Genomic DNA, 9,138 nt, shown 5'->3' on the forward strand with positions numbered 1-9,138 from the left:
GTATCCTGAGCACTGAGGGGTGGCCTTCACCTCTGAATTGCTAGACTATTTCCTGACATGATGTTTGTATGTATGAAAACTCGTTAAATGTTTTCTGGAAAAATGAATGTTATACGCAATACCACACAAAAATATAAAGATCCAAGCAGCAAAAATAAACAAAGTAGCAAGGGTAAGTGTTTTGGTCAGCTTTTTGGTTGCTGTGACCAAAGGACCAGACAAGAACAATGTAGAGAAGGAAAAGTTCATTTTGGTTCATGGTGTCAGAGATCTCAATCCATAGACGGATGACTCCATAGCTCTGGGCTTGAGGAGAAGCAGAATATCATGGCAGAGGAAAACAGTTCAGGACATGACAGCCAGGAAGGGGGGAGAGAGAGAGAGAGAGGGAGAGGGGAGAGAGAGAGAGAGAGAGAGAGAGAGAGAGAGAGAGAGAACGCATGCACATCCGCTCTTTGCTCACCAGGGACAAATTATAAAACCCCAAAGCATGTCCCTACTTACCTATCTCTTCCTACCTGCCTATAGTTACCACCCAGTTAGTTCAGATCAGTGGACTAATGCACTGATTTGGTTAAGAATCTCATAACCCAATCCTTTTGCCTCTAAAAGTTATTGCACGTCTCACACATGAGCTTTTGGAGGTCACCTCATCTAAACCATAACATAAGTTAGCAATTCAGTACAGTTGATAGCCAATAGAAATTGAAAAGTTACTTGGTAATGCATATCAATTACTTTAAAATATTCCTACCTATCAAGTGGAAAAAAGCAGGATGCAAAGTTATTAGAGTTGATTCTATTTTTTTTTAAATGAAACTATATATAATACAAATACATATGTGTATATGTGTGTGCACATGCATGACAGTATATGTTCACAGAGAATACAAGAGAAGTAGAAAGAGATATATCAAAATATCAACTTATCTCTGAGTAGGTGATAAGATTATAGATATTTTTCATGTCTTTCTGGTGCTTTTTCTGGTGCTTTTCAGTAATGAAAAACAATAGCAGTCAGAATTTTAGCAAGAATTAAAAGCCACACCAATGCTTTTAACAGGGATGGGCAGAGCCTGCCAGGTCTTAGAGGCCACAGCAAGTGGCCTTAGTTTCAGTACAGGGGCCATGGGAAGTGACTTGTGTCTTTAGACATCTCTCCAGCTGCTCTATTGTGGGAGTTAGAAAGTCAGGTAGGAAGCTCTTACATTAGTCCAGGTAGGGAAAGTGTCACTAAAAGGGTGACAATGAGCTCAGGCAAGCATCATAGATTTGAGGTCAATTTTTCAGGTGGCATTTCGTTTTTCTGGTTGGATGTGGGTGAATGGGCTTGAAGATAGCATCCTGGATGCGGGTAGATGCTCAGATCCTTTATTAATATGAAGAAAACAATGAAGAGGGTAAAAGAATAGATATGGGGGTGAAAGAGTACAGTTTTGGCTGTTTTAAGTTTGAAATGCAGGTGATACACTCAACATGATGAAGTTTAGAAGAGATGTCTGGACAGAAAATAAACATTTCCAGCTTAGTATCCATGGGATGGAATAGTTGTGACCATTTAAAGAAGGAATGTGAGCCAGGCACAGTGGGGCATGCCTGTAATCCCAGGGGCTCCGAAGGTTGAGATAGGAGGATGGAAAATTCAAAGCCAGCTTCAGCAATTTAGCAAAGCCCTAAGCCATTCAGGAGACTCTATCTCTAAATAAAATACAAAAAATGGTCTGGGGATGTAACTCAGGGGTTGAATGCCCCTGGGTTCAATCCCTGGTACAAAAAAAAAAAAAAAAAAAAAAAAAAAAGAAGAAGAAGGAGAAGAAGAAGGAATGTGGAGGGAGAAGAGAGGGGTAGTAGTAGGACCTACCTCTGATGTCAGAGTTCAGTAGCCAGTAAAGAAACCTGCAAAGAGGAAAAAGAAACCAGACGTAGGGAGGCTGCCAGAAGCCAAGAAAGAATCTCGACAGTGTAGAGCAGAGATGAATATTAAAAACAAACAAACAAACAAAAATAAGTCAAAATATCAGTAGCATTTTCTCTGGTTTAAAAATAAGAGTAATTACCTCAGAATGGCTGCTTTGCTTTGCTTTTTCATTATACCTTCTATCATTTCCTGACTTCCACAATGAGTAGGAAATATATTCATAACCATAACAGAATAAAATATTTAGCTGTATTTATTTATTTTTGTTTAAATAGATAATTTTGGATATCTAAAGGCTTATTTTTAAAATCTGAAGATTAATTGTTGACATTGGGGTTCCCATAATTAATTTTATATGAGGAAAATGATTGATAGTGGACTTTTCCTGTTTATTTTTTCTGGGAAAAATTTCTTCCAAACAATAAACAGGCATTTTTTAAAAATACACTTTATTTTTTAGGACAGTTTCAAATTTACAGAAAACCTGCAGAAATATTAGAGAGTTCTGGTTTCCCCTATGTTTAGCAACTTACATCAGTATGATACATTTCATCTGTTGCAACTAATTTATACAATGAATTACAATCAATACTACTACTTTATTAACTATGGCATAGAGGCATGTTTAAAATCACATTGTGTAACTTCATTTTTCTATGAGTATTTGATCAGGCTTGCAAATATTATGCTGAAAAACATTATTCTACTGCCATCTACTGTTTTAAATAAAAATGTTTAAAATTTTGATTTCTAAAAGAAAATTTTTTTATCTTGTGGCATTTTAGAGCTATAAATGTCTTTACAGTTCATTTTGCAACCACCTCAACAAATAGATGAATACAGTGAATCTCAGAGAGGCTGAATATGACAAGTAGCCATGGACAAAGCCATTCATTCATTCATGCATGCATGCATTCATCCATATACCCGGGAAACAATTAATTGAATTGAATAAGTGAATAATACATGGTCATTTTCTTCAAGGATATCACAGTTTGGTGGGGACATAAGAGAGATCATTACAAAATCACACAATGAGAACTTGTGCTGGCACTGTGCGGGGGGAGAGCACATGATTACCTTTTATGGCAGGTGGGGATATGGGGAAGATGACAAGATCCAAGGAAATTTTCTTGGGGCACCTGAAGTAGATCTTAGTGATCAGTAGACAGTGATTAGATGAATAAGTAGGGGACTGGGACTGGGAAAAAAATGTATACCAGAAGTAACATCAGGAATAAAGATGAGAATGGAACCATGTATGTGAGGAACAAAAAGCACCCGCAGGTATAGGACAGGAAGAGATGACAGAGGAGGCCAGAAAGGCAAACAGGACCAGACTAAAGGGGAATTTGTGCATCTTTTTTAGGAAGCTCAGACATAACCCTAGCAGTGGAAGACCAGTGAAGGGTGCAGGAGGGTGTCAGGTTCAGCCAATCTTTTTTTTGTCATCTGTGGAGGATTCTCCTGGGAGTATGCAGGTAGGAGTGAGGGGTAGGAGCAGCAGGGACAGAGCAGAGAGAAATATTCGGGAAGTGAAATGGGTGAAACGTTTTAAATTATTGAAGGCAGAGTGTGAGATGCAGAGATAAGAAGGATCCAGAAGTTTTAATTTTGGTGACCCAGATGATGATGATGCTACAGAGGTTTACAGGAAATAGGTGTTAGTTTAGGAGTACAAACTGACAGTGCACGTTGAAGATACATATTGGTTAATCACAGGTACGGAGTCAGAGATTGAAATTGTGAAAGTGGATGAAGTCAAACAAGGAAAACATACAGAAAGACAAGAAGAGTGGTCCAAGGAAAGAACCCCAGAGAATCTAATACTGGGTAGGGGTAGGAATGGGGTGCAGAAGAATATAAGCATATTAAGGAGAAAGGAAAGGGAAGGGTGAAGAACCATTGAGAAAGGAAAAACAAACAAAATACAACAATAACAACACAGTTCCCTGCCCCCCAGAAAAAAAACAACAACAACAATAACTAAGAATCCTTGACAACTAGTAGTTGGTCTGGCAACCAATAGCAAGGCCATGCTGATTCTTGGCTGATCATAGTTTCACAGAATGTCAGGACCTCACAAGGTCATTCTAATTGTGATAGAAGAAGACAAAAATTAGTCCACTCCATAATCATACTGAACAAAAAGAAAAGCAAAACCACCTAAGTAGTTTCAGTAAAGTCTAAAGAAGTAGGTATTTTATTCTGAGTCATTTCATGTCAGAAAGAGGGATATCTTCTTTTGTGGATAGGGGAAGTTAAAAGAAAGAGGCACAATCAATCTAAACTAGATTCCTATGTGTGGGGATGAGTGTGTGGGACAATATTTTGATCACTTATTTTACATTGGCTCTTTGAATCATTGAACCTTCAAATTGTCACCTTGTAAAGGAGCTGTTTCCTTGAAGGGTACCTTTAGCATTTTGGAAGGAAAAATAAGCAAAAATGTACTGCGAAGACCACACCCTGAGCTCCAGGTTTAATTCTGAGCATCACATCCAATGAGAAATGTTAAAAATCCAGAAGGTGTTCAGAGAAGTGCCAAAAGTTGATTTAAAAAAACCCCAAGAAGTTGATATAATAGAAGATTTTAAGTCAACCAAAGAGAAAAAAATGTAAGAGCCAAGAACCAAGAGAAGAGAAGAAACATTCAGTGTCAGAAGACTCAATATGCAACCTGATGATCTCAAGGGGAAGGGTCACAGGATACAGTGCTGTCATGGAATGAGCATGACAATTTCACAATAGGACCTTCTAAAAGAAAGGGTGCTCAGATCCTGAGTTATTTAAAGGCTAGACTACATTAACAAGTGTTTGTTGAAATCCTGTCATGTGCCCAGCACTGGGAACTGCAGACACAATGGCAAGAGTTCACATACAACATCCTTGCCCTCATTAAGTCTGTGATGTAGGTGCAAGTGGACAAAAACTTACTAACAAAAGTAAATATATACTTAAAATTTTGCAAGAAATATTTGAAAAGGAAAAACACATAGAGCCTTGTGAGCATGTATCAGGGACCTCACCTAAATGAGAGTTCAGGAAATGCTCTCTGAGGAAGGGACATTTTGCTAAGATCTGAGGATTATTAGGTCAAAGGAACAGGAGGGAGTGGCTGAGGTGGCCCAGGAGTCCTGCTGTTGACATCTACCATGTTTCCCAGTCATTGTTAATTTATGCAGGACATACTTGATTTCTTGGATTTCAGGTGTTGTTTCTAACTCAGGCCTACATTTTTATTACTGATTCCCATTGGTCCATAGCAGTCAAGCTTTACCATTAATGCAGAATATGAAAAATCATGACCAGCTTCTTTGCCAAATAATTGACACTAGGAATATTTACCGTGTTCAGGAGAGACTCAGTGGCTCCATATGAAATGGAGGGGACCTTATATCTGGTGTCAGCTGAACAGCCACAACAGAACTCTGTTGAAGGCCTAAGGTCTTGCCAGAGATAACCAGGACATCCTCAGGGGATCATTTCAACATGGCCTGGGAGAGGACTGGTCATGGGATGGATGTATATGAGGTAAATAAAAGTTGAAGAAATATCTCCCAAACTCTTATGATATATAAGAGAATAAGAAATACGTCCCACACTCTTAAATTTTATGTATTTTTGTTTGCCACATTTTCTTCCTTTATAACCACAATAACCAAAATTATAAAAATGAAATCTTTTTCTTTATGGTGACAGATTCCTGGGCATGTAACTATCTCTAATCTCATCATGACGTTTATATTAAATATATGCAGATTTTTTATGTATATAAATAACATTTCGACCTAAAAACTTTCCTCAATTTTTTTTTTCAATTAACATTTTTGTCAAGCTCTCTGCAATCCCTGTGTTATCCAGCAGGGGGAACTAGTTAATTGTCTATCAGTCACTATATTCCATTGTATCATGAATAGGCTGGGACAGACGATTGTACTGTCTTAAGATAACTCAGTGAATTATGGTTGGTATTCATTCATAGTATTATCAACATGGAAGTTCCCCTTTTCAAACTTGTTAAAGTGAGAAACATGAAAAATCATTGCCATCATCAATACCTTTAAGTTTTGTGCAGGCATTATCCTGAATAAATATTTATTTATTTATAAATAAATTTTAAAAATTATACTTTAAAATATATGAAATAACCAAATGCTGAATGTTTTCTTTGATATAAGGGGGCTTATTCATAGTGGGAAAGGGAGAGGGAGCATGGGAGGATAGACAAACTCTAGATAAGGCAGCGGAGTTGGAGGGGAAGGGAGGGAGCATGGGGTTGGAAATGATAGTGGAATGTGATAATCATTACTATTCCAAAGTACATGTATGAAGACATGAGTTGGTATGAATATACTTTGTATACAACCAGAGATATAAAAAATTGTGTTCTATATGTGTGATAAGAATTGTAATGCATTCCGCCGTCATATATATATATGTACGTATGTTTATATATATATGTATGTATATATGTGTGTGTGTGTGTGTGTATATATATACATATATATGACAAGATTAATTTATGAGGGAGGAGAGGCAGAATTTCTATATTCTACACCTTGTAATTTTGGCAATTGATGATACTTGTGGAAGTTTTGAAGCTTTATGTGGTGATAGAAAACATTTTATAAAATAAAATTATGCAGATTGAATATTAACATATGTCTTCCCCTCACCCTCTGAGGATCTAACCCTGAACTTTCATTGCCATTGACATTTGTGAAAAGTTAAATTTATTTTTTAATTTATTTTTTAGTTTTACATGGACACAATATCTTTATTTTACATTTATGTGGTTCTGAGGATTGAACCCAGTGCCTCGTGCATGCTAGGAGAGCACTCCGCCACTGAGCCAAAAGCCCAACCCGAAAAGTTAAATTTAATTATCCAAATTCTTCCATTTGAGTTCTAATTTTATAAAGACCTCAAGGTTCAAATAAACACTTAACGTGCACATGCATACACCCCCCCCATATATATATATATGAATTTTCTTCACAAATATCATATATATATATATGATATTTTGATGCTCATTGCAACATTATGGAGCAAGCACAATCCATATTACAGATGAGGAAATCAAGGAACAAAGAGGTTAAGTAACTTTCCCAATGCCACACAGCTAGTATGTGAAAGCTTGATCTGTCTGGTTCTACAGTGCAAATCATGGTAAGAGCATTATTGTTGGAACCTAGCCAGGGTCAATGTGGTCTCTTCCAGAAATTCTGAACAACTGTTTTCCTTCATTGAACTCAGCATTAATTAGCTCTTTTCCTCAAATCCATTGGAAATGGCTACATTGGAATAAGAAAAAGAAGTTACAACTAATTTGAAATTATTCAGAAATATTAAGACTCCAGTGAAACTCTTTATTTTGTGGAAAACCACTTTGCAATGATCAGTGTTCTATTTGATGTGTATAAACATGATTTTTCCTTAAAATATATATTACTGCCAGGCAGGGTGGCACATGCCTGTAATCCCAGCAGCTTAGGCTGAGACAGATTGTGAGTTTAAAGCCAGCCTCAGCAACAGTGGGGTGCTAAGCAACTCAGTTAGACTCTGTCTCTAAATAAAATGCAAAGTAGGGCTGGGGATGTGGCTCAGTGGAAGAGTGTCCCTGAGTTCAACCTCCAGTACCTGCCCTCCCAAAAAACCCCAAATATATTGCACATAGCTAATTAAACAAATATTTTTGTTACTTTTAAAATCTTCAGAACATAAATGTCACAATTTTCTTCACAAAATCTATAATGCATGCAGCTAACATTTTTCGGAATACCCTCTTGTGCTATTCTTTGAAAGTGAAAACACAAGTTTTTATCAATGATAGTCTAATTCCAACTTTCACTGTACTAAGACACAGATAGCTGAAGTGTATCTGTGGCCTCTGAGGCATGGCCATCAAATTCCTTCTTAGGGCAACAGACTGCTTCCAAAGCATAGATGAAAATTAACATCCATTTATACCACACTGCCTCAAGTTGAAGTATTTAAAAAATAAAAGAGAAACTATTCAGTGTTTTAAAAAAAGGAAAAATAATTGCTCCTAATGAAAATATGTGAATTTGGTGTATAAATAAAACTTGGCTTATGTAAAATGCCTAGAGGGAGAATTTCATGTGGTTTCAGACACTGATTTTCTCTGTACATTGATTTTATTCACCCTCAAAAACTGCCAGAGAACTGTCTAAAACAATAGTATTTGGTTCCTATTATGAGTACCAAACTGAAGTACAGAGGGCTAAGTTTGAGACATTAAGTACTTCTCATTTCTTTTATATTAAGTTAATACAAACAAGGGATTCAGAAGAACTCTTTGAGGTAAGGGGTAAAATGTGCCCCTCACTGGGTGTTTTAGTCACTTGCCCAAGGCCACCATGGCGCCACACTCTCAGAACTAGTTTCTCCTAATCCTGGTTCCAGGTTGCGGCCCCACCCTCTCTGCCACACCTGAGGAATAAGGGCTGCGGCAGAAGCTGGCTCAGGACGCTGAGTGGTGGGATTTTTGATGCTGACCACATGCTGACATGGTTTTTTTTTTTTTCTTCTTTCTTTCTTTTTTCTTTTTTTTTTTTTTTTTTTTTTGGAGAGACAAAAGTGGGGTTTCAGTAGCTACAGGTTTGTGTAAGAGATTGGACTGCAGCAGAAATGACATTAAGTTACCTAAGGGAAACCAGACGCAGCGCTTCCGAGACTGAAGCCAGTATCTGCTAAACTGCGTTCATGCTTGAAAGCCCCTGAGCTCCCTGTTGACCCAGACTGGGTGCGAGACACCAGGCCACCCTGAAAACATGGCCTCTGCAGACTGGGAGCTCGCGACCCAGCGGGAAAAGCCCTGTAAACAGATGAGTCGGAAGGGAGCGACGGTCCAAGGTGCAAAGGTGGAGCCCGGGAGGAAGTGGCCACCTCTGCCTGCGCGGTCAGGGACGGGGTCCTGGGTTGGGGTGCGCAGGTCCTGACTCCTATAGGGGCGGGGACAGCGTTGACCCACAGGGACAGCTGGAACACCCAACTCGAACTGCTTCAAGCCCAAGTGTCGCCCTGTTGACAGTCACACTAGTGTCGGACGACGGAGCCAAAGTGCGCAGCCCGTGCGCGCAGACAGACGTGCCGTCCAAGTGTTAGGAACCACCGTGCTGGAGAGGGGCGGCCCCCTGCGTCCACACCGCGGGTTGAGGTCCCGCCGGGTGTAACCCGAGCCGGTCGGGTTG

Source organism: Callospermophilus lateralis, chromosome 6, assembly GCF_048772815.1.
Source record: "Callospermophilus lateralis isolate mCalLat2 chromosome 6, mCalLat2.hap1, whole genome shotgun sequence".
NCBI classification, from domain to species: Eukaryota; Metazoa; Chordata; class Mammalia; order Rodentia; family Sciuridae; genus Callospermophilus; species Callospermophilus lateralis.